Source organism: Ochotona curzoniae, unplaced genomic scaffold (assembly GCF_017591425.1).
Source record: "Ochotona curzoniae isolate NIBS_2020 unplaced genomic scaffold, NIBS_Ocur_1.0 scaffold_4701, whole genome shotgun sequence".
Taxonomy (NCBI): Eukaryota; Metazoa; Chordata; class Mammalia; order Lagomorpha; family Ochotonidae; genus Ochotona; species Ochotona curzoniae.
The window spans coordinates 84,578,567-84,604,016 of NW_024467122.1; the positions used below are offsets into that span (position 1 = coordinate 84,578,567).

At 45.8% G+C, this 25,450-nt stretch overlaps 1 protein-coding gene and 1 pseudogene across 1 annotated transcript in view; both read right to left on the bottom strand.

Annotated features, from left to right (window-relative positions):
• The window catches only part of LOC121148972 (zinc finger protein 268-like), a 28,629-nt gene extending 21,867 nt beyond the window's left edge, over nucleotides 1-6,762 (bottom strand). Inside the window, exon 1 of the mRNA XM_040969362.1 lies at nucleotides 6,697-6,762. The gene's annotated coding sequence lies outside the window, so the exon portion shown is untranslated. The remainder of the gene's footprint in view (nucleotides 1-6,696) is intronic.
• Nucleotides 6,763-12,980: 6,218 nt separating this feature from the next.
• On the bottom strand, nucleotides 12,981-15,127 carry LOC121148449 (annotated as a pseudogene).
• Nucleotides 15,128-25,450: the final 10,323 nt, after the last annotated feature.

Sequence of the window (25,450 nt, forward strand, 5' to 3'; positions counted from 1 at the left end):
AAAGGATTGCCTAAGATCTGGAACGGGAAAAGGATGACCACTCTCCCTGCTTTTAATCAATACAGCAGTGGAAGTTTTAGTCAGAGTAATTGCAAAAGAAAAAATAAGTAAAAGAGCAAGGAGTATTGTGGATACAAGAACTACATCCCTGTTTGCATATGACACTATTCTGTATACAGGATCCTATATGGGCACTAGTTCTAATCCCAGCTGCTCCACTTCCCATCCAGCTCCCTGCTTGTGGCCTGGGAAAGTAGCTGAGGATGGCTCAAAGCCTGGGACACTGCACTCATGTGGGAGACTCAGAAAAAGCTCCTGGCTCCTGGCTTCAGATCGGCTTGGCTCCAGCTGTTGAGGCTACTTGAAGAGTGAATCAACGGGAAGAGGATCTTCTTCTCTGTCTCTCCTCCTTCTCGATATATCTCTGGTTAGAAGATCTTTCTTTTTCTCTCGATTGTTGTGCATGTGATTCTATTTTTCTGTCACTCAGATTTCTCAATCAGAAAACAACAGCTTTTAAAAATGACTATAATCACATCAATGCACACCAAAATCCTATTGAAAAATGCTAAGAGATGAAATTCTGGGAAGATACAAAAGAATAACAGACATTGGAATAGTAAATGTAAGTGAATACATATTTGCTCTGATGTTCAAACTCTTTACACAATACTAATCTGATACGGGTTTTATAACTTGAAGGAGTACAACGTATGATGATAAGTATGGCACAGAAGCTGGAAAGATCAGCGGAAATACACTGCAAATCGCAAATGAGGACACTACTACCTGGAGAAACACTCTTAGTCAAAGATGAACTCTGTGAATCAGAAAACCATGAAACAAGTTAAAAATACCAGGGCAACAAAGGAGTCCTAGCCATACTCCTACTTCTGTCAAGTACTAATTACTCCTATAGAAGAAAGACTTGATTTGGCATACCAAAGATAAGACAGAAATCAGAAGTGACTGACAGAGAAAACCTAAGCACAGACACACAGGAGAGATTAAGAAAAGACAGATTGTTATAAAGCAGTCCAACTATGTAACAAGGTATGTAGCAATCATGGTAAAGGGTTTTGCATGATTGCTGAGAAATCAATCATTGAATCTAATCGAGTTTAAACTTGAGGTCGAGGTGTAAATGTGGTGGCTGCAAGAGAGTACCCGAGCCAGGTAGGACCCAGTGCTTGCGACTTGACCCATGGGTACCATCACCTTGCAGTGACCAAGTCCTGGCTGATGGGAGGCCAGTGTGCCCAAAGCACACCAGGCTCCACCTGCTGGCCACCCAGAGATGAGTGCTAAGTTTTTTGGCATATGTAATTGCTGCCTAAAGACAGCAAAGGATTAGGCCAATGTGAATGTAGGTGAGGGTGAATCCTATGTGAATCCCAGTGATGGGGTCACTGAACTTGCTGGCAAGAATGGGGACTGAGACCTGGCTGTTTGGCTCGGAGAATCCATACGATCTGTTTGGGTCAGATTGATTCATCAGTCCTAAGATGGGCTGTTAACATAGAACATTGCTGACTGCCGTACACCAGTCCACATGAAAGCTATGGCTGAGGGACTCTCTAGCAGGGTTGGATCCCAGTACCTGACTGAGTGGTGGAACAGGAGGGAGTCAAAATAGGAAGGTCATGACACCAGCCAGCTTGAGAGAGAGCCAGGTTGGGGGTAGATTCTGCACGAGATAAATGTATTTCCAACCCTGTGGAAATATAAGTCCTGCTGATTAGTTCACGAGATGGGGTGGAGTTGGGCTGAGCTAGGAATGACTATGACACTCATGGGTCTGGGGCTGGTGACAACGTAGGCAGATCCAGGCTGCAGTACCTGCATGTCCATCCTACTAGAGGGTATGAGACAGGCCGAGCTGCAACATCCTCCAGCTCATACAGATACAAAGATGGAGTAGCAGGCTATGCTGGGCAAGAACCTAGCATGTGCTGGAATATGTGAGCTCTAGGTCGGGGAGTGAACCAAGTGGGGGAACATGAGAAGCAGGAGAACCTATTGGGGGGTCACAGCTCCCACTGGTGAGCACATGTTTCAGTCCTGGGTGTTGGACAGCCTGAGCAGGGTAACTCCAATTGCTGGCTGATGTGTGGGTTGGCTTTGTAGGGGGGGCGGTGAATATGCAGGGCCAAGCCAACCTTATCTCATTGGCAATAGTAGAAACTGTGCAGGAGCACAGGTCAAGCTCACCTAGGCTGTCACACATTCCAGACTCCATGAGACTTGGACGGGAGCAGACACAGCAGGGCCAGGTTCCAGCACCTGCCAGTGAGTAGAAGGAATCGGGGTAGGCTGGTTAGGTCAGGCTACAGCATCCAAACACAAAGGTCATGACAGGTGAGGGACTAGGCCAAGCTGGGTCAGAGCAACCATTGCCAAGTGTAAAGATCTATAACTGGAAACAGACTTACTTGGGGAGCTAAGAAGATGTTTTGGCTGGGTTAGTGTTTCCACTGGGGCTGGAATGGGAGCTGTGTTCTGGTCTGGATATGGCTACAGCATTCCACAGCACAAGTGTGGACTGGAGCTAGACTGGCTAGACCCCAGCACCCACTGGTGCTCATGAGGACCAAGGTAGATGTAGGATGAGCTAGGCTAGGTTTTTGCCCCTGCTGAGCCAGTTGTGAGCTGTGTCTGTGTGTGTACCAGGTTAGACTGGGCTGTAATACCCAACAATAATAACCGGATTGGGTTGAAAGCCAGTCAGGAAAGGCCATGAATTGTTCCTGCTAGATCACGAGGCGGACTAAGTAGGGCTGGCCCATGCATGCACCCGTGTGTGCAAGATCTAGCATTGGGAATGGTTCTGATGGACGAGCCTGGGAAACTCTTCCATCAGGACATAGTCCATGCAGATGAGTGCAAATACCATGACAGGGAATAGCCCAGAAAGAGCCAGTGAATGGCACCCGAAGGCATACATTTGGTGCAGATCAGGGGCAAACCAAGGAACACCAGTTTACATCACCCACTGGCAAACCCAAGCACATTAATGGAATGTAGGTCAGGCTGGGTGAAGGTGCAACATATGGCAGTACACATAAGAGCTGGGACTGGGTGCCGGCTGGACTGGTCTAGGATTTAGCCCCCACCAACCTGAACTGGAATAGGAAACAGGGCCGTGCCAAGCTGGGCTGGGCCAGGCTACAGCACCCACTGGCAAAACCTGAGGTGAGGCAGGCCTTGCCAGACGTGGTCATGACACCCAACCAGCACACGCAAGACCCGGCAGGGGAGGAGTAGAACTGGTAGGGGAGAATGTGGGGGCTCCCCTGCAGGAACACAACTCCCAGTGGAGAGCGTGAGTTGGGATGGGAGCAGACTTATTGGGCAGGACTACAAAGCCAGTGGGCCTCATGTGAGCTAGATTAGGGAAAAGCCAGGCTGGGCTGACTTCCTCTTGGGGCAACCTAAATCAGAGTAGATGAAAGTTGGCTGGACTTTGCTGCAGCACCAGCTGGCAGATGCTGGCATGGGGGGCTAATTCTGTGAAGCTAAACTGCAGAACCACCTGGAAAGTGCATGATCCGGGAGTGGGAGTGACCCAGGAGGGAAACAGTGGGCACCTCTTTCTTGACTTACCATTCAAACTGGAGAGCATGAGAACCAGGACAGGGGCAGGGGTGGCAGGACAGAATGGCACCCAAGAGCCTGTGTGTGGCTGGATAGTGGAATTGGTTGGGTTGAACTAGGCTTCAATGCCCATTGGCTAAATGGGATGTGGGAAAGACTTGACCAGTATGCTGTATATACTGGCAAGATAGGGATCAGGGCAGGAGGAGGCCCTGGTGGGGGTTATCGCAGGTCACCCTGACTAGGCTTCAGCTCCCACTGGTTTGCATGAGGGCCAAGTGTGTGGTGGGCAGAATCAGACTAATCTGCAACACCCTTTGCTTCATGTGGAAGATAGGGCTGGAAATAGAACTGATTCAGCAATTGTAACCACCATCATATGCACAACCTAATTCAAGTGACAGACTCTGCTCAATGAACCCTGTACTGGCAAGCACACACAAGAATCAGGTCTGGGATCACCTCAGACAAAGTCTCTTCCAGGATCCCTCCAACTGAACTGCTGATCTCAGAAGCCCAACCATAAAGGGAAGTGCAGCTTCCCATGGTCTGACCAAGGAGTGCAAGTGTCAAAGCTGAGCTGCCTCACAGCCTCAGAAGGAACAGTGGACAGCATATCCAGGTGCACATGGAGGATATGGCAGGCCATCAGAGCCTGCAGAGGACACCGGGTACCACAACAGAGAAGACAGAACAAATCAACTAACTAACCCAGCCATGTGTTGGCACTGATTCTGGAGAGATTTCATCATGCTTAGAATAGTGAGATCGGCAGAAATTCAGAACTGTTGGACTATCAAAAACACCTGAGCAGGACCCTCCGAGCATGCCTCATGTCAGAGACCTGGGATGGGTGGGAGGCTGGGTGTGGCTTCTCACTTTATCCTTCCCTTTACCCCAGATCTAATCATAACAATGTGGAAACAAACGTCTTACCCACTTTCCTGTAGCTCTTGACCCTTTGTGCCCTAATCAACTATGTAAAGTTTGCCAAAATAAAATAGAAATAAGTTTTACAAATTTGATCAAAATTCACAGCACGACCACTTGAGGAGCTAGAGAAAAATATATAAGCAAAACAGAAACTGAATTGGAAGAACACTTAAAGTACAAACTCCTAGAAAACTGGGGGTGCTTTACTAGAGAATGCTTACCATTCTGCATACAGATCAAAGAAATAAACAGCTTTACTGGCTTGGAATGCAAGAGGGCCAAATTTAAAGGTGGCAAGAAAACCACGGATTTTGGGGGGATGAGTTAACCAAGGGAAGAAGCCAAGAATTAGTCCCCAAATTTGCATTTAAACGTCAATGAAATGATTGACAGAGGACTAAACCACATACATGCCAGAGAACTCAAAATGACCAAAGAATGAAGCACCACTGGAAACTGAAAGAAACGGAGAAACAGGTAGTAATAATTGTGGCAGAACAAAACAAAACAAACAAACAAACAAAGCCAAGGAGTCCAGCCAGGGAATTGCTTTGCTGAACACAAAGTAATTTTCCACTGTGGAAAAGATGTGATTTACAATTTACAGGATGAAATTCAGAGTCACTGTAAAGAAGTCTGAATATATTACTCCAACACAAGTGGAAAAACAAGTAGAAATAAACCCAAGTTAACCCAGATATTCCAAGTACCACAACTTATAAAAATACTGTATTTTACACAGACAATAAAAGACAAGAAAAAACAAACAAGAAAAACATAAATTTTAGAGTTAAAACTAAAAGGGAAATTCACTCGCTGGCTTAGATTAGACTGAAAAGAAAACAATGGAACTTGAAATTAGAACAAGAGATACCTTAACGTCTTTGTACTGGAGCAATCCAGAAAGCAATCCAACATATACGTAATTGTAGCTTCACTAGGAAATGCATGTTGCAGAGCAATGGTTAAAACTTTGAGAAAGACATCAATTGATAGATTCAAGCTAGTCTGATAATGCCTAGTCATGATGGACACCAAGAAAACTTCTCCAAGCTAGGGACAAACTGCTGACACACAAAGGTAAAAGACAAGACCCAGGAAGCAGCCAAAGGAAAAACAGCACATGGCATATTAGGTAGACCATGTGCACATACGACTACTCTCAGCACGAGGAAAAGGAAAAGTTGCATGCAAAAGTATAAAAGAGAGCACCCTTCAATTTTCGATGTTATATCCAGTGGAATTCTATAGAAGGAAGTACAAAGACATTTTAGGGTAACATAACAGACAAACACAGGGGAACAGCAAACAGAATCAGAGCAAACCAACAGGAATGAACAGAAATCCCAGAAACAGATCATGGAGCGCAGTTTCACCAAGCTGGCATGTACACACAGGCAGGTCATAAGGCCTTAGCTGAAAACTTCTTTCTGACGTCATGGCTGAAAGGCCACATGTAGTGTCTAAGGTAGCTTCCACAGTGGCAGAAGACTCAAGGAAAACACTGTATAAACAGTCTCCCGATTCAATGACAACTTGAGCTATTGCTAACTAAGACTTCCTGGGTGTTTTTGAGTGTAGACGAGCAGCAGGGCTGTTCCTAACAAATCTAACTTTGAAGAGTCTGCTGTCTATCCTGCCCACATCAGTATGTCAGAGACATGCATGGAGCTATTGAAATCCCTGTGGCCCAGTCAGTACTTCAACCAGTCCAGGATTTATTTGTGTTCAAAAGCTGCCCGGCACCACACAACTGGAGAAACTTGAGAAAACTCTACTTGTATTTAGCATTACGGTAACCATTTGAATGCGGAGAGTGGAGAATGTTCTTTTGCATATTAACACTGAAAAACTTCCCACAACATTGGCTTTGTGGGCAAAAAAGATGGTAGTTAAGACTTCAGGGCCAGCCAGTTTTCTTCAGATTTGTCATGCTGTCTTCTGAGACCCCACCCAGTCACGTTACATGTGTGACACTTTTTTCAGCCAAATCTGCATCTAACTTAGAAGACTCTAGGGGCTGGTAACCTGCTTATATTTATTTATCTTAATCTTATGTCCAGCTCCCTAAAGTTCAAATGGACCTACCTCAAGTGTTTCATTTTATTTCTCAGGCCCTAACAAGTTCTTAAAATGCAACACAAAAGAAAAAATAAGTAAACAGCTCACCAGAGAAGTGTACACTTTTCGCTCTTCTTGGAAACACATGGAGAACTCTGGAAGCATCCCTGGGAGAGAAGGAGAGACTGGTGTGGTGTGGTTCAAGACGTTCTTGCCCAGACTCTGTACATGAGCTGGAACAAAGAACAGAAAAGCCTCTCTGTGGAGTAACAACCTTTTAGGCCTCAAATCAAAGCAACAAATACCCCACTAGCAATACACACAAGTCTATTACTTGATCCAGTTTAGCTATATAACTGATTTGGGTGGCTTAAAACACCTATTCAGCAAAAATGATCATTCCCCAAACAATTAAATAATTTCAACAACAGAAGAAACACACTCTTCACTAAAACTCATGTTAGAGAAATATACTGGGATTATAGAAACCACAGATCCTTATTAATACAAAGAAACCACCTAGGAATCCAAGTGAGTCTTTCTATTACAGCTCTTCCCAAAGAAAACCTGCTCTAACCCAACAGCACCTGCTCACATTTAGACACACTCTGCCGTGATGGCACTCACGGTCACAGCTCTGAGTGCTCACACAGTGGTCTCACAGTGACACTGGGCTTCGCTGGCACTGGGGCATTAGCCTTCTGGGACACACACTAAGACGTCAGCGCCTGCACTGTGAATGCAGCAGCCAGCAGAGACTGCCAGAAGCAGCCTTAATCTATCAGGATCAGCCTAGGCACCAGAACACTAACACTTCAGTTAGTCATCCCAATTGCCCAGCCATGCCCACCCAAAATGTGGAGCCACAGATTTATAGTGAAGACTGGATTTTCTTTGCTCAGTAGTCTGAGCTGGTTCACTTTACAGTAAATACTGACATATCTCAACACACAAAACCTGACACTTTTTTTCTTTTACAGAAACATCAAAACGATAAATTGTGGGAGTCAACACCATGGTGTAGAAGGCTAAGCTTCCAGATGTCCTGGCTGCTCTGCTTTCTATCCAGTTCCCTGGTTACGGGCTGGGAGAGCAATGGTGGATGTTGGAAGTCCTTGGGCCCTTGTACCCACATGGGAGACTTAGAGGGGCCTTCTGCCTTGGGACTTGCTCAGCTCCAGTTGCTGTGGGAATTAGTGGAGTGAACCGTAAATGGAAGGTCTCCAACTCTTTCTTTCAAACAAAAAATAAATAAAAAATTGGGGTTAGGCACCACAGAGAAGTAGTTAAAGTCCTGACCATGAACGAGCCAGGATCCCATAGGGGTGCCAGTTCTAGTCCCAGCTGCCCTGCTTCACATCCAGCTCCCTGCCTTGTGGCCTCAGAAAGTGGCCCAAATCCTAGGGACCCTGTACCCATGGGGGAGACCCAGAAGAAGCTGCTGGCTCCAGGATACACGTTGGCTTACCTCCAGCTGTTGCAGAAGCTTGGGGAGGGAATCGTTGGATGGAAGATCTTCCTCTCTGTCTCTCCTCCTCTCTGGATATCCACCTTTCCAATAAAAATATGTAAATCTTGTTTCAAAAAAAATCAATAAACTGACATTCTTCTTAAATGGCAGAAGAGCCTGGCAAGCTTTCCCTTAACTACTACAAACACAGCCAGCATAGAGGGAACATTAGTAATAGATTCCAAGAGCCCAAGATTGGCGGTGGGTAGATCTGAGAAGACTTTGCCTCCAGACACAATGAGGGGAGACTGAATGCTTGGAAGTGAGTCTAGACCCTGGAGAGTGCTCCTCCTGACAGGCAGGCCCTGTACCCCTCAACACCCCTACAGCAGGCCACATTCCTAGGTCCCTGCCTATCCTGCCTGGTCGACCGCATCCCCCTCCACAGCCCAGGTCGCTCAGTCTTTGACATGTCCCGGGTGCAGTACAAGAGAACAGGATTCATAATTGCGTGGGTCGTGCAGAGCTGCGATCTCCACCTTTCTGAGTGGCCATTCTGCCTCTTCTGTGGAGCCAGTGAAGGTTCAGGCCCCAGGGATGCACCTTCCGGGAGGGATTTCTAAGTACAGGGTTACATCCACTCAGCCACACCTTCGTTACCCCAAATAAGACAGAACCAACTTCCACTTTGCACTCGCCCTCTGCGAACCCACCGACCTTAGAAAGTAACAGAAAATGGCAGTCTCCCCACTGCACCAGGAACTTCACCAACACAACAGCCCCTTGGGGAGACCCGCCTGTAACGGGGGTCCCTGGCCCTGCCGCCCCTTCAGGGGGCGCACGGCAGCGGCGGGGCTGGGACTGCACGCTCTCCCGCCGCAGCCACCTCGCAGCCTGCCGACACATCTCCCCCAAGTCGGCCCGGGCCCACGGACCTGCCCTCCGCAGTCTCCCGCCCGATCCTCAGCAGGGCGCAGCCCCGGCAACCTCGCCCCGAGCGCCCCACCTGGGGAGCCCACGCTGCCGGGCAGGAATCGCAGCCCGACGGCCCCGCACCTCCCTCCGCACACACGCCCCTCACCAGGGCCGCCGGCCTCCCTCCGCACACACGCCCCTCACCAGGGCCGCCGGCCTCCCTCACACGTCCCTCACCAGGACCGCCGGCCTCCCTCACACGCCCCTCACCGGGGCCGCCGGCCTCCCTCACACGTCCCTCACCAGGGCCGCCGGCCTCCCTCCGCCCACACGCCCCTCACCAGGGCCGCCGGCCTCTCCCCGCACACACGCCCCTCACCAGGGCCGCCGGCCTCCCTCCGCACTCTCGCACGCACCTGGAACCACTACACACTCCAGCCCCAGGACTTCCCAGCAGCCCAGGCAGCCGGAAGGATTTCCGCGAGGGAGTGGGCGGCCCCGCACATGCGCAGAAGGACCCGGAAGACCCTTTCTGCGGCCCGGGACAGGTGACGTCATTGGGAGAGACTACATTTCCCACAAGGCTCTGCGCCCGTTCTGTAGGTCCCTGAGGAGGGGGCGTTCTGGGCTTTCCTGACTGGAGAGGTGAAGTTGGCCTGGTTGTTATCCACGTGGGGAGAAGTGGAATTCTAGCTCTTGATTAACTCCTGTTTCCACAACTTGGACCTTTGTAGGGAAAAATGGGAAGTGAGTGGATTATTCTAAAGCTTTTTTTCTAAACTTCCCACTGAGGTGCTGTTATTGCCTCATTATTAAAAAAATTTTCTGAAACATGAATAAAATCAAATTTCATTTTTACTTTAGATAACTAACATGAAGTGTATATGATAAACCCTCTTTAAACTTTTAAGAGATATTTTCATCCACTAGTCTGTTTTCTGAATCTTCAGCAGGTTATAATACCCAGGTTGGGAAAACACCCTAGTGTACTCAGTGAAATAAAATATAAGCTCTGTATTGTGGGAAAGTTCCTCTGCCTCGTCATCCTTGTGTAATTTTCCCATCCAGAATCTGATTATTATTTGTTCTGTGTGCCCCGTGTTCTGTATATCCTTCTATCTTTAGCTGTCTACTACTGGGAGGGGTGTGTGTGTGTATGTATGTGTGTGAAAAATAATTTAGAACACAAGACATTCAGGCCTAAGTGTAATAGCCTAGTGTCTTAAGTCCTCACCTTCCATGAGCTTGGATCCCATACGGGCTCCCATTCAAGTCCTAGCTGTCCTACTTCCACTCCAGCTCCTTTGTTTTGTGGCCTGGGACAGCAGTCAAGGACAGCCCAAAGCCTTGGGATCCTGCACCCTGTTGGGAGATCTGGAAGAGGCCCTAGGCTCCTGGCTTCAGATTGGCTCGGCTCTGGCCTTTATGGACACTTAGGGAGTGAATTAATAGACAGAAGATCTTCCTTTCTGTCTTTCCTCCTCTCTGTATATCTGAATTTCCAACTGGAAATAAAATCTTTTTTTTTTAAAGATTTATTTTTATTATTTTTTTTTATTGGAAATGCAGATATACAGAGAGGAGAGACAGAAAGGAAGATCTTCCGTCCGATGATTCATTCCCTAAGTGAGCGCAACGGCCGATACTATGCCAATCCGAAGCCAGGAGTCTCTTCTGGGTCTCCCACGCGGGTGCAGGGTCCCAAAGCTTTGGGCTGTCCTCGACTGCTTTCCCAGGCCACAGGCAGGGAGCTGGAAGGGAAGCGGGGCTGCTGGGATAGAGCCGGCGTCCATATGGGATCCTGGGCATGCAAGGTGAGGACCTTAACCACTTGCGCCACCGCACTGGGCCCAAAAATACATAAATCTTAAAAAAAAAAAAAAAGAATTAAAGCAGATGTTGTTAGACAGACATTCAGCATATTGCCCTTTCTATGAATGAAAAACAAGAACAGGTCCAAGCAAACCTAACTGAAAAAATCTATGCTCTCAATGGCACCCAGAGTAGCTATTAGAGCAGTTGAGATTTAGTCTTGCTGAGAACAGCTCTTGCCTGTAATAAATGGTGACTGTCCTTGGAACATATTCATGACACTGAGGCTTTCACAGTGTAGATGGCTCCTACAGACCACCAGAGAATTCACTGTTGATGCACGCTTTTCTGACTGCATCTGAGACACGTGGCCTGCTGTCTGTTGATGTATGTGTCCATGACTGCATCTGAGCAATGTGGCCTGTTGTCTTTGCCCTCTGCTTCCCATTTGCTCTCTGTCCTTCCTTCCCTCCACTGTCCCTCCACTAGGCTCCAAGCACCTGCTTGCTGCTCATTCAGCTGGGACCTTGAAAGTGGGGACTGACGATGTACCTGTTGCCTGGGAATTGCTGAGTGGACAGCAATTATAGCTGCTGGAGAGCCCTGCTACAGGTGCCCTGTGACAGCCTCAGAAGGGACCATGGCCCTGGCCAGCAACTTGGCTTCTGGTTGCTAGATGGATGTGTGTCATTCTAAGCTTGTGGTACTGTGGCATGGCAGCCTTTGTGGTGTGCCTTATTCTGCCTTGTAGCCTCACCTAACCAGAGGACATGTGAGGGTTCTAATCCATTTATTTGCTGCCTGACATGCAAAGATGCTAAGCAGCTTACTTGCCAAAACTGCCTAGCACAAGAATGCCACCAGCTGCCTGTAGTTGGCATGCCTTGCCTTAGCTCTTGCACTTGAACATGGCCCATCAACAGGGAAGAGAGACAGCTGTGCAGGGCTACTGCATGGAGTCCTGGAGGTATTGGCAGGCTAGGCAGAGTAAAAGCTCGTGGAAGCTGCCCAGCACTCGCTCTGTTCCAGGGTGCTGACTCACAGGGAGCTGCACAGCTTCTCTTGTTAGTTGAGAGTGTCCAAGGGGAGATATTTGTGGGAGCTTTGGAGACAAGGGACTTTTGCCTCCTTGTTCTTGTCCTGTTGGGTTAAGAGTTGTCTGTATTGTATACAAATGCATTCAGGTGGTGGAAAGGAACCTGGCTGCCACTGTATTCCTGTTGGGGCTCCACAAGCTCCTGCCTGCCGTTATCCTTTCAGGCTTAGGGTGCATTGCTCCTTTCAAAATGTAACTCAAGTCACTGAGCTCAAGCATGAGAGATTTGCTACCTTTCTGCCTAATCTTAGGAAGGAAAACTTTATCAACCTCTCTCTAAAGTTGAGAATGCCTTCTTCGGCCTGCTGACACTCACGCAGAAAGTAGCAGTGGTCTGAGCAGTCAGTGAATTGGCTCAACTGGCTAATCCTCTGTCTCTAAGTGCTGCATCTTATATGCGCACTGGTTTATGTATCTGCTGCTGCACCACCTATCCAACTTCCTGTTCCTGGCCTGAGAATGGAGTATAGGATGTCCCAAAGCATTGGGACCCTGCACTCACGCGAGAGCCCCAGAAGGAACTCCTGGCCCCTGTCTTCACATCAGCCCAGATCTGGTCATTGTGATCACTTGGAGAATGAACCAGAACGTGGAGTCTCTTTGTCTCTGTAACTCCTACTCTCTGTAAATCTGCCTTTCCAATTAAAAAAAATTAAAAAGTGGTGTGATAGAAGGGACTATATTGCTGCAGGACTAAAAGCTTATTAAATTGTACAGGAGCCAGAATAGGCATGGATCAGCAGATTTTAATGCAGAATTCACTGTCAAGGCCACAGACTGGGTGCGGATGGACCACAATACAACCTTCAGGTATAAGATCCGGGACTGGGGGCAGTCCTGGGAGGGAACTCTGGGTACTCCCCAGCTTGGCTGCAGCTCCTGCTGCTGAGCACTGTAACCAGGGCTGGGGGCAGGCTGGGTTGGACAAAGTAGCAGTACCTGTTGGCAAATGTATGCAATGGGTCTGGAGGTGAGGTTACTGAGTAAAGTCACAACACACGTGAATATGCATGACAGCCAACTTCAGCCTGGTGGAAGTTATTGGAGGATCACCCTAGCTATGCTAGAGTACCCTGTGCTGTGCGTGAAGACTCTGGGTCTGTGGTTGGTCGGAGTAAGCTAGGCTACAGTAACCATCAGGTTTTTATGAGAGATGGGGTTAGGGCCAGATCTGACTAGGCAGATATTTTTAGGGGAGGCAGCACCCACAGCCCAATCCCTCTGCCCACCCACCTCTACCTCCCAGTAGTGCCAACCAGAGCAGAAGCCCTGTGCCCGTTGTGCACAGTAGTTAGTTGAGAAGCATTTAGGATAATTGACAACCTCCTGCCTCCATTCTGCCGGACACCATGGCAATCAGGGGTCAGCGTAGAGGCTGGATGAACTGTGTCAAGGTCCAGTGTCAGGTCCATTCTTGCAGCATGACAAGAATTGGTTCATTTTCCTCACAATGGCATCTGTCAGGAAGTCATGGCTATGGGGCTGACTCCGATCTTGGGAAAAGATCTCTGCAACAGTATCTGCACCTCTTCACACCTACGAAAGTGTCCTTGATGTCCTGACGCAGCCTAGGCCATCCTGCTGACTCTGTACCTGGGTCTCAGCTATCAGGTGACTCAGCTGAACAGCTTGTTCTGGGTGGCACTGGCTGCAAAAACTGCACCCCCTGCTGGGACTCATGCATTTCTTGGAGGCACTGCTCCAATCCAGCTTGCTCTTCAGCCAGAAAAATGTGTTAGCTGCCCAAACTGGGAGGCCACAGTTGCCAGCTCTAACTATCTGGCTCTTTAGCACTGTCATCTGCCTCTCTTCCTTGGCTTTCATCTTCTGCATGACTCCCAGATGCTTCCTTGGTGGCTCCAGGTGTCCCTGCAATTTAGCCCTGTGCTCCTGCACCACCTCTTCCACTGGCACCACAATGTGCTGTTTTGGTCCCTAGATTCCCAGCACACCACACAGATGGCCTCTTCATCTACTTTGCAGAAGAGCTTCAGGGTTTCTTGGTGTTTGGGACAGATGCCCTGCTCATTTACAGGGCTCCCTCAGACAGGAGTTGGGTGCATCTGTTGAATCACCTGAACTATTTGGCCAGCTGCAGAATGGGGCAGCTAGCAAGTGTAAGTGGCTAGTGTAGGTGACAGGTTCAATCTCCTCCTGTATTGGCTGGTGCACACAAGAACCAAGTCTGAAGTCATCCTAAGCAAGGTTTCTTGGGGGTCTCCCCAACCTGACCACTAGACTCAAACTGACCACAGAGAAAACCACAAGCTCTGCGCTCCCAATTGGAGTGCACATATTGGATCTGGGCCTCCTCAATCCCTCTTGTCTGAGCAGTGGGAAAGCACACACAGACACACACAAGGGACATGGCAGCCAGTTCATAAGGACCAGCAGAGGATGGTGAGTGTCTCCTCAGAGGATGGAAGACAGAACAGTTTGGACAACTGTCCTGGCCAAACTTAGCAGCATGTGTCTGGGACTGTAGGCAGTCAGGTGGACATTGTTACCAACAGACATTGAAAAGATTCTCTCAGCCCTGGAGCAGTGAATCTACAACATCTCAGACTACCAAAGTCATTCAAGTAATACCTACAAGGCATACTCCCACACATCAGGGACTTAACGCATGATCGCATCATCAAACAACTGCCCCACCACCTCCTGCTGGTGATGTGGTTTGGCAGTGAAAACAACCCTGTGTCCTAACCAATACCACATTACAGATACAGGAAAAAAAGAAAAAAATGGAAGCATTTATCCCACACCCATTCCTTCATACCTTGACCCTCCCCACTCTAGTCAGAGACCCACATGGGGATGCAGCCCTCTCAACTATGTAAACACTATTAAAAAATTTAAAAGGGCAAGAATTATGATAGGAAAGAGGTACGCACACACATGCACACGTGCCAAAATAGCCAGTATTGTGCCAGGACAAAGCCAGGAGCTAGAAGCCAAGAACTGCATTTTGGTCTCCCATATGTTGTAGGGGCCTAAGCACTTGGGTCATCTCCCACAGCCTTCCCATGTTCATTAGCAGGGAGCTGACCCAGGAGAGGAGCAAGCAGGACTCAAGCTGGTACACATATGGGATACCAGTACAACAGGTGGTAGCTTAAACTACCATAGCACAGTGCCAATCCTATCGGGTACTGAATTTTTTTCTGTACACTGCAGTTAGGAAAGACATTGGTATGACTAAATTTTCTTAGGTTTTGAGATTATTTCCTGAACTCACAGGTCGTCCAATCTGTAGACTGCTGCATGCGTTTAGCAGCTCCTAGGCGGCATGTCCTGAAGGACAGGTGGGTCCATTTGCCTGTGTGGTTATTTGCTGAAGCTTGGTGTTCAAAGGCAAACGGGAGTAGATGAACCAAAGCTTTCTTATCCAATCTTCTGCTGATGGGCATTTTGGTTGCTTCCATGTTTTTGCAATTACTGATTGTGCTGCTATGAACATAGGGATGCATGTTGGTTTGTCGTAAAACAGGTGTTTTGGATATACTCCTAGGAGTGCAATTGCTGGGTCATATGGTATGCAGATTTTGAGTTGTTTGAGTGTTCTCCAGACTGATTTCCATAAAGGCTGTACCAATTTGCAGCTCCACCAGCAGTGGAGAAAGCTTTGGTTCATCTACTCCATGGATTACTACTCAGCTATTAAAAAAAACAAAATGCAGTTCTTTGTGGCTAAATGGGCACAACTGGAAACTATAATGCTAAGGGAAATGAGCAAATCCCAAAAGATTAGATACCACATGTTTGCCTTGATTTAACTTGTAATTTTTGTTTGGTTGTTGGTTATTTTTTGAACCTGTCATTGATACTGTCTCAACCCAGATGTTTCGAAGAATGGAACTTGCATTATTTTTAACATATTGTTTACCCAATACTATGTCAATTAATTCCATAATGTTGTATATTGATACTGAGGTTTTGTTGGGGCTTTTAACTGACCGGATCTTTACTCTGTTAGCCCTATCTTCAGACTAGAGAAGGTCTCCCCAAGAGGCCACTGAACTTATCTGGACAATAAGACGCTGAACTTTATGCTAGATATGTGTTTGCAAGGAAGGAATCTCAACTGAACTTGAACTGTGGTTATGCAGCAAGGTGGAGGAATCCACCATGGGGGGAGGGGTATGGAAGGGGTGGGGGAAAAAAAAAACAGGCAAACGGGAAGAACATCCCAGTCAAATGACAACAGAAGACTAAATCAATGAACAACCCATTCCTAAAATGACAGGACCAAAGTACCACCTATGTATATTTAACTCTGAATGTAAATTGCTTAAGCTCAATCAAACATCATAGATTAGTAGACCGGATTAAAAAACAAAACCCATCTGTTTATTGTCGGGAGGAGACACACTCCAACAAAGATCAGCGGAAACTCCATCACATGGGTTTTGTTGTTTTCTGTTGGTTTCATCTCTTCAAAACACTTTCTTCTGATTAAATCATTCAATGACTCGTAGATCATGCAGTGGCATCATTTTCCTCAAGAAGATTCTTGATTTTCACTTCTTCAGCTACACGTTGGACATTTAATAGCATGTTGTTTAACTTCTTGGTGTTGTTAATTTCTTTTTTCTTCCGGAAGTTGATTTTGTTTTGTGGCTCTTCATTTAAGGGAAGGTAAAGTAGTTGTGTAATGGAGACTGTCATATCTAGTAACATGTCATTTAACTTCATGGCATTGTAAATTTCTATTTTTCCTTCTATTGTTGATTCTGTATCATGACTTTTCATTTAAGGGAATATACAGTAGTTATGTAATGGAGACTAACAACCAGATGTGAGGATGCAGTGTGGTCGGCATCTCTGTTTCCAGACAAAGATGGACTTATAATGGAACTGTTTACTATATCCTGACAATAGAATGCTGGACTCTCTGCCATTGTCCATGCCCGCAATGATGAACATATGACTGAGTATGAAGAACTATATGTTAATAATGATGTAAAGGAACTGGGGGGGGGGGAGGGAATTGTGGAGGGGATGGGGAATATGGAACTGTATCATAAAATGATAGCAATAATAATAAAATGTGAAAAATTTAAAAAAAGAAAAGAAAAAAATAAATTTATTTGCTTAAGAGAGAGAATTACGGGCCTGGCACGGTGGCCTAGTGGCTAATAGCCTTACCTCAAACGTGCTGATATCCCATATGGGCACCGGTTCTAATCCCTGCAGCCTTAATTCCCATCAAGCTTCCTGCTTATGGCCTGGGAAAGCAGTCAAGGAAGGCCCAATGCATTAGGTTCCTGCACCCAACTGAGAGTCCCAGAGGAAGTTCCAGTTTCCTGGCTTCGGATTGGCATAGCACTAGCCGTTGCGGTCACTTATCTGATGGAAGATCTTCCTCTCTGTCTCTCCTCTTCTCTGTATATCTGCCTTTCCAATAAAAATAAATAAATATTAAAAAGAGAGTAAGAAAGAATGAGAGTGCATGAGTCACAGCCAGTCTGAGAGCTCTTCCCTCCACTTGGTTATCCCCCAATGTCGAGTCCAGCTCCAGCTGAGTTCGGAGCTCGAGAAGGGTGCGTGAAGTAGGCGATAAAGAAAGACACGGACACAGACACTTGTTGCGTTTTTGCTGCCTGCTTGCTTCTTGCTCCCTTTTCAAGAAGAAGCTGTCCTTTTTATTTTCTTAGACACATCACAAACCTCTGCACAAACGTTTGATTTTTTATCTTTTACTTTAGAACTAAGACAGCATGCACAGATGTTCAATTAATTTTTACTTCATGGTCAACCAGGTGCTCTTAAAGATAATTCTGTAAGTTACTATAATCAGTTTCTTTAAAGCAAGCCGTTATTCATTCTTCAGAAGTGGCCACTACGTGACAGCCAGAACTCCAAGGCCAAGGCACAGATGGTTACCTACTAACTTGTAAAACATTCCTACTACATTTTATTTTCACAACTTTATCTATCACATAATGGGAGAAATACATCAAAAGAGAAAAAAAAATAAGGATCTAAGACAAAAAGTTTCAAACATTAAATCCCCCTACGACTGCAGGCTCTACAGCCTCATAAGCAATCAAACAATAATCAAAAGTATATCTCTGTGATGTTAATAGACTCATCCTATATTTCCTCTAGTTAAAAGATTATGAAAGCGGCTAAAGCAGCTACATTTTCTATGCTCTAAAGAGTTGCAAGGACAGGTTAACCTTTAAGGTCACAGTAACTATATTTTTGCCATAGCAGTTTCAGCTCATACTCTCATCACTTCCATTAGTTTGTAAAATTCTTGTTAAGCCGTTTCCCAGAAGGCATGCTGTGTGTCTGGGCCCGATTTCAGGGCAATGGGTAGGCACACAATAAGGCGTCCAGAAATGGCATGGGTTTAATTGTACTCCTGTGCGCAGTTAAAGGCCCACTCACCAAGACATCAATAACATTAACTCTTAAGCTCGCAGTAGTTGCCAAAGCCATCTCACAGGGGCAAACAATGCCTCAATAGATTACAAAATTCTTAGTGGGGTACTTGAGTGTCCATGCAAACAGGGGGTGAGACTGCGTCAAGGTGGTCAGAGAGAAATCGCCGGGCCCTGCCAAACAGCTGGAAGCTCCCCAGGCCCTGCCAAGCAGGGAGCTGTTCTCTTCACACCTCCGTGTCATCCATACCTACTGCACGGACCCCACCACCCCAAGGAGCCACAGGAGGCAGCAAGGTCCAGACCAACACCAGGAGGCTGAACACCATTCAGAACCTCCACAGGGGTGCAGGTGTCCAAAGAACTGGGACATTTTATGCTATCTTCCAAGCACATCCGCAGGGAACTAGATCAGAAAGTGAACATCAAGACTTTAACTGATCCTTATACGGAATGCTGGCATTACATGCAGCAGTGAAACATGTTATCTCAGAACATGTCACTAGGATCATTTAAATGTACAAATCTGGTCATCAAAACTCAGGCTTGCTTTTCCCATTGAATCTCCTACTCACCCCATATATGATTCACAGAGATGTCACCTGGCATTTTGCAAATACCACTGTCTGATAATTAACCTTGAAACTAGATGGAAAGAGAGTTACACCACTTTATTTACAATGTCTCTATTCATTTCAAAGGATGAATGACAGACGTACAGATGCTTCATTCACTGGTTTATTTCTGAATGCCTTTCCTAGCTGTGGCTGTGTCAGACTGACTCCACGTCCCCCTCCTGTGGGTCCCATGTGAGTGGGACTTACACAAGCACTTATGCCACCACCAGATGCTTCTCAGATGCATTGGTAGGAGGCTGGAATGAAAGAGCCAACTAGCCAAGACTTGAATTATGTGCACTGAAATAAGATACATCATCACAGCATACCCAAACTGCCTGACACTGCTTTATTCATTTTAATACAGCTGGCAAGTTACAGGTAAGGTATTCAAACTTGGATCAATGTATCTCGGTTAACAACAGTGACAAAACAGCACACAATGAGATTTTAGCCTAGCACTTAGGAAACGTCTAGCTTCCATCGGAGAACCTGGGTTCCACTCCTGGTTCTTACCCTGATTCCAGCTTCCTGTTAATGCACACCTTGGGATGCACTGGTGATGGCTTAAGGCACTGGGGTTCTGCTACCCACAGGAAAACCTGCATTGAGTTCTCAGCTCCCAGCCTATGCCCTGAGACACACTTGTAAGTTGTGGACATTGGGGAGGTGGACCAGTGAATTAAGATTCTGATTTTCTCTCACATTCTCTTAAACAAATAACAGACAAATTAATCAAAAAGTATAGTGTGAGATTGTACTTTTTTGGATGTGAGATCATTGAAAGAAAAGTGTTTGACATCACATGAGAGTGTGTTCAGTTTCTTTGTTCCCATATTATTAAAGTCACTTCCAGAATGATACTACCAACAATGAACAGAATTGATACAATGTATAATAAATAAAAGGAATGACAACAATTATATACAGGGTGGGTTAAAAAAATTCTGACTGTAACATACCTTAACTTCTTTGAAACAGTATAGTGTTATTTAAAATTGGGTTTACGGGCCTGGCGCGGTGGCGCAGTGGTTTAGGTCCTCGCCTTGCACACCCGGGATTCCATATGGGCACCGGTTCTAATCCCAGCAGCCCTGCTTCTCATCAAGCTCCCTGCCTGTGGCCCGGGAAAGCAGTCGAGGATGGCCCAAATCTTTGGGACCCTGCACCCACGTCGGAGACCTGGAAGAGGCTCCTGGCTTTGGAAGAGGTTCCTGGCTTTGGATCGGCATAGCATCGGTCTTTGCGGTCACTTTGGGAGTGAATCAATGGACAGAAGATCTTCCTCTCTGTCTCTCCTCTCTGTATATCCGCCTTTCCAATAAAAATGAAATAAATCTTTTTAAAAAATAAAATTGGGTTTACAGGCAGGAATAGTAGTCTAATGGCTGAGGTCCTCACCTTGCACACACTGCGATCATAATATAACTACCAGTTCATTTCCTGGCTGCTTCACTTCCAAAGACACCTACCTGCTTTAGAACTGGGAAAGCAGTAGAAGATGGTCCAAAATTTTGGGACCCTGTACCCATGTGGGAGACCTATAAGAAGTTCCTGGCTCCTGCTTACAGATCACTTCAACTCTCGCCAGTGAGTCCACTTGGGGAATGAATCAGTGAGCAAGTGAAATCTCCTTCTTTCTGTAAGTCTGACTTCCAACCACCATAAATAAATCATTAAAATTTGTTTTGGATTATTGGCAAATGTTCATTGCAGACACAAGGGAAGCTACAAAAATAAAAATTTAGGAGACACGTATCCTTGGTATCTTAATCAAGGACAGAAAATGCAATCCTATAAGATATTCAGTTAAAGTGAGGACGTGTGGGCATCTGGGGGAGTGGCTGAGAAGCTGCTTAGGAGACCCTCACCCTACTTGGACTTCCGGTGTGTTTCCTATATCTCCACAACAAATTCCATCTTGCTGCCAATGCACTCCCTGGAAGCAGGCAAGGAATCTCTCAAGTATGGGAGTCTTTGCACCTGCTATCCTGGACACAGATTTAGTTCCTGGCTCCTGTTTCTGGCCACACCTTGTCACAATCTTGCAGGACATTAAGGAATTAACCACCTGATGGTTGATCACTCTGTCTCTATGACTTGTACAAATGAAATAATTTAATAAAATTATTTTTAAAAGATAAAAGTAAATAATTTAAAACAATGATTGGCATAGATGATTGGTGCAGCTTTTCACACGCAATTGTGAGGGCCTCATGCTTCCTTGCAGTGACTCTAAGTAGAGCAACACATTATGTGAAGGAAAACCTCACAGAACAGCAAGGGAAGGTACATACCTTTGGCCGGCCGTAATCAGGACAAGTGAATGCTGCAGTGTCAGTGGCCAGCCAGTGGGAACTGCTACTTAGCAATATGATCAGAGATCTCGCTGAACAATGGATAAAGAAAATAACATCAATCCAAGTCCTAGAAAATCACAAAATAAGTAAGTGCACATGGAGGAAATGTTAAACTGCAATCCTTCTACCCTACCAACACCTCATACACCATCAGAATTTAACCACCATTTATTACCTAAGAGTAATGCCCCATATGTGAAACACCTGCCACAAATTAAGATATGAGACATTAAAAGCAAGAAAAAACACTGTCACCAATATCAAAACTAAAGCAAAGGCCAGCATCATGGTATATAATATACAAAGCTGCCAACTGCAACACCAGCATCCCATATGGAATCAGCTTTTCCACTTCCAACCCAGCTCTCTGTTAATCTCCTGGCAAAAGCAGTGGAAGATCATCCAAGTGCCTGGGCCCTGATCACCCACAAGGAAGACCTGGAAGCTGCAGGCTCCAGGACTCAGCTTGCTCCAGCACTGGTCATTTTATCCAAATGGTAGTGAACCAATGGGCAGAAGATCTCTGTCTCTTATTTTTAAACTCTCAATTGAAAATAAACAAATAAAACAAACAAGTAATAATCAAAAGGAAAATAAACAAAACACATTTTTAAGGTTTATTTATTTATTTAAAGGCAGGGAGAATGAGATCCGTCTTAAGGTTCACTCCATATATGGCAGCGCTTTCTGGGCAAAACAAAAGCAAGGGATTTAGAGCTTGATGTCGCACATAGGGGCAGGATCCCAAGCATTGGGGACATGTAAGGCTGCTTTCCCAGATTTTCTAGTGTGGAGCAGAACTGTAAGTGAAACAGCCAGATCTTGAACCCATATGCAGGCAGCAGTTTGACTTACTCTGATATCACATTACTGAAAAATACAGATTAAGCAAACACAAACATCAGTCATCAGACAGTACTGGAATCCAGTCACCTCTGGAGAAGGAAGATCAAAGAGACCAAGGCCAGAAATGACAAAGGCTGTTTTATTAATAGGTATGAGGTTTATATTGTTTACTGCTTTAACTGCTGGAGTATATGCTGCTCTGATATCAACAAGAAGATAACTGCCCCAAACCCTTATATACACAACCAGCGGCTATAAACTTGTTTTTCTCTTTTTCTCCCAAGCTTACATGTTTTTGAGTTTAACCTAAATCAGAGTGGCACAGGAACAGTGAAAGGATTAACATCCATCATATATGACACCTGAGAACAAACTTAACATCAAAGTTTCTATGTAGTTACATGTTGTTTAGCATTAACAGTCATAAATTGATAAATTTTTGAGGGAGAATGTTAAGCCACAATTGAAACTTTGCAGTATATCTTGATTAAGCAAGGTTTCACAGAACTTTACATTTTAATGATTGAAGTTTTAGGCAGGTGAGCAGGGAAATCCCCAACAACCTAGTGAGTGAGGAAGAATTTAACTCTACATCCTACCCAGTAAAATCCAGGAGAAGCAAATAGGGAGCCTGACCAGTAAGTACAGGCTTAGTGATTATAGACTAGTTGGCATTTTTCCTTGGCTGTTCCAGACTCTCTATATCAGTGTCTGTCTATACCTGATCAGTAAGGTAGAAGCTGAGTGATTATCAACTAGCTGATCTTTATTGTCTCTGTCTATCTGAACTAATTTGGGCGGTCACAAGCATCCCTGATGCTCAGTGGAAGAGAGGGCTGGGAGCAAAGGCTGGAGCTAGATAAGGGCCAGAGAAAGCTCCTTTTACAATCCTTTTATCTTTGAGTGCTACCAAGGGCTCCTTGCTGTAGTTTCAATATCACTATATCCTATGAGAGGTTGTTTTGTTCAAGGTCAGTGCTGCAGAGTGAGGGCCCCAAGGTCCCAGTTCTGTACCCCAGCCCACGGCCTGAGGAGATGCTCCCAACACTCACTGCTTTCAGCTTGAGGAGTTGGGGGTCCTGCAGAGGCTCCTGTGGGGAGGGAGCTCACAGGGCAGCACCTGCTGAGCTACCTGGGCCTTCTTGGGAACAGAACCAGCAACCTGGCTATGGTGGCCTCTGAGAAGAACCTCCTGTGCGGTTCCATAGGCTTTCCTGGGTGCGTGTAGTTGGACTATTCCCACTGACCTTGACTACTCATGACGTCAGAGGTTGCGCAGCCAATCAGAAGTACGATGGTGTCAGGCTGTCCTTAAGAATTCTGGAGGGAAGGGGAGTGAGGAATGGGGCTTCACCTCAGGCTGGGAGTGGCCTCCTCTGTTGCAGCTTGAGCCTTCCAACAGCAGGGGCCGCTGTCGCCTCTCACATCAGTCCACCTCCTGGCCTCTCCATCCCTCTCTGCTTCATGTTCAATCCGCAAACCCAAAAACGTATGACAAGAGGCTCCAGTTACTATTTCAAAGTTGAATAGATTCTGGGACTTTTCTTCTTATATTGGCATTTTTTCCCATTAGTTGGAGTTTAAATTGCAGAACTGAAGAATATTTTGAAAATATGCTATCAAATAATCTCCAATCTCATTTCTTTTAGTGATGTTCATTGCCTGGTCTGTGCTTTTTATTTTCCTATTGTTCCATATCTGTTTCTTATTAGCACATAGTAATTGGATTGTATCTATTGATCTGCTGCACATAATTCTTGCTTGATTCTCTCATCAGTTTAAGTTTTCCACAAAAGGTCCATTAGTGTACATTGATAGTTTTGCTGCTTAAAACTTGACCATTCTGCTACAGTTTCCTTTCTGTGACTAATCTCATGATTACACATTCTCAACAATGTTTAAGAGACAAAGTGGCAAGAGGGATGGTGGCATGTGCAAGGCAAGGACTTATGCCACTAGGCTACTGCCTCAGGCCCTGTATTAAAACATCTTATTCCTGGGGCCTGGTGCAATGGCCTAGTGGCTAAAGTTCTCACGTTGAACGTGCCCGGATACCATATGGGCGCTGGTTCTAATCCTGGCAGCTCCACTTCTCATCCAGCTCCCAGCCTGTGGCCTGGAAAAGCAGTCGAGGACGGCTCAAGACTTTGGAACCCTGTACCTGCGTGGGAGACCTGGAAGATGTTCTTGGTTTCCGGGTTTGGATTGGCACAGCACTGGCCATTGCGGTCACTTGGGGAGTGAATCATCGGATGGAAGATCCTCCTCTCTGTCTCTCCCCTCTGTATATCTGACTTTGTAATAAAAATAAATCAATCTTTAAAAAAATCTTATTCCTAAGTATTTCAGAAAATCCTATTATTATCTCACAAAAGAATAAAAGTTTTATGAAGGATATTTATATTCCTAAAATTGATTATTTGCATAGCATTTTTCTTAATGATCTCTCCTAATTGATATTTTGATATTTATTTTATTTTACAGAGAGACAAATCTTCCATCTGCTGGTTCCCTTCACAATTGGACCCCTTCACTGAAACTGAGTTGATCTGATGCCAAGAGCCTTATCCAGGCATTCCATGTGTGTGCGTGGTCCCAAGGCTTTGCCCCATCATTTACTAATTTCCCAGGGTACAAGAACAGAACTAGATGGGAAGTGGAGCAGCTGGGGCATGAACTGGCATTCATATGGGATCCCAGCACATGTAAACTGAGAATTAAGTCACTGAGCCATCATGCCAGACCCCATATCCATCCTTGCTTATTGTCATTATAGAAATCTATCATTTGAGCCTGACATGGTAGCTTAGTGGCTAAAAGTCCTTGGCTTACATGAGCCAGGATCCAATTTGAGCAGTGGTTCCTGTCCTTGTGGCCCTGCATCCCATCCAGCTCCCTGCTTGTGACCTGGGAACACAGTGGAGGGTAGCCCAAAGCTTTGCAATTCTTACAAATGTGGGAAACTTGGAAGAAGTGCCTTGATCCTGGGTTTAGATCGGCTCATCTCTGGCCATTGCAGCCACTAGGACATTCCTTGTGCCTACAGCATAAATCAGCTGCATATAAAGCAAAATTATTCACTCAGATCAATAATCACTATTTCTCTCCACTCTGTCCACCCCCTAAATCACACTGTGCTCCACTTACTTATCACATCTCACGCCTTCATTTACCCTCCTCTGTCTGAAGTTCCCTAGCTAGCTTTCTGCACTTAGAATCTGAGCTGCCACAATCACTTCGCATGCTCTTCCTCCTTTCTCTACCGGAAACTGCACTCTTTCCAAAATTTAAGTTTTTTACTTTCTTTTGTCATCTTCACTCACCCCCACCACTAATTCAGAGGGATGGGATACTGGCTAAGCTAAGTAACAGTTACT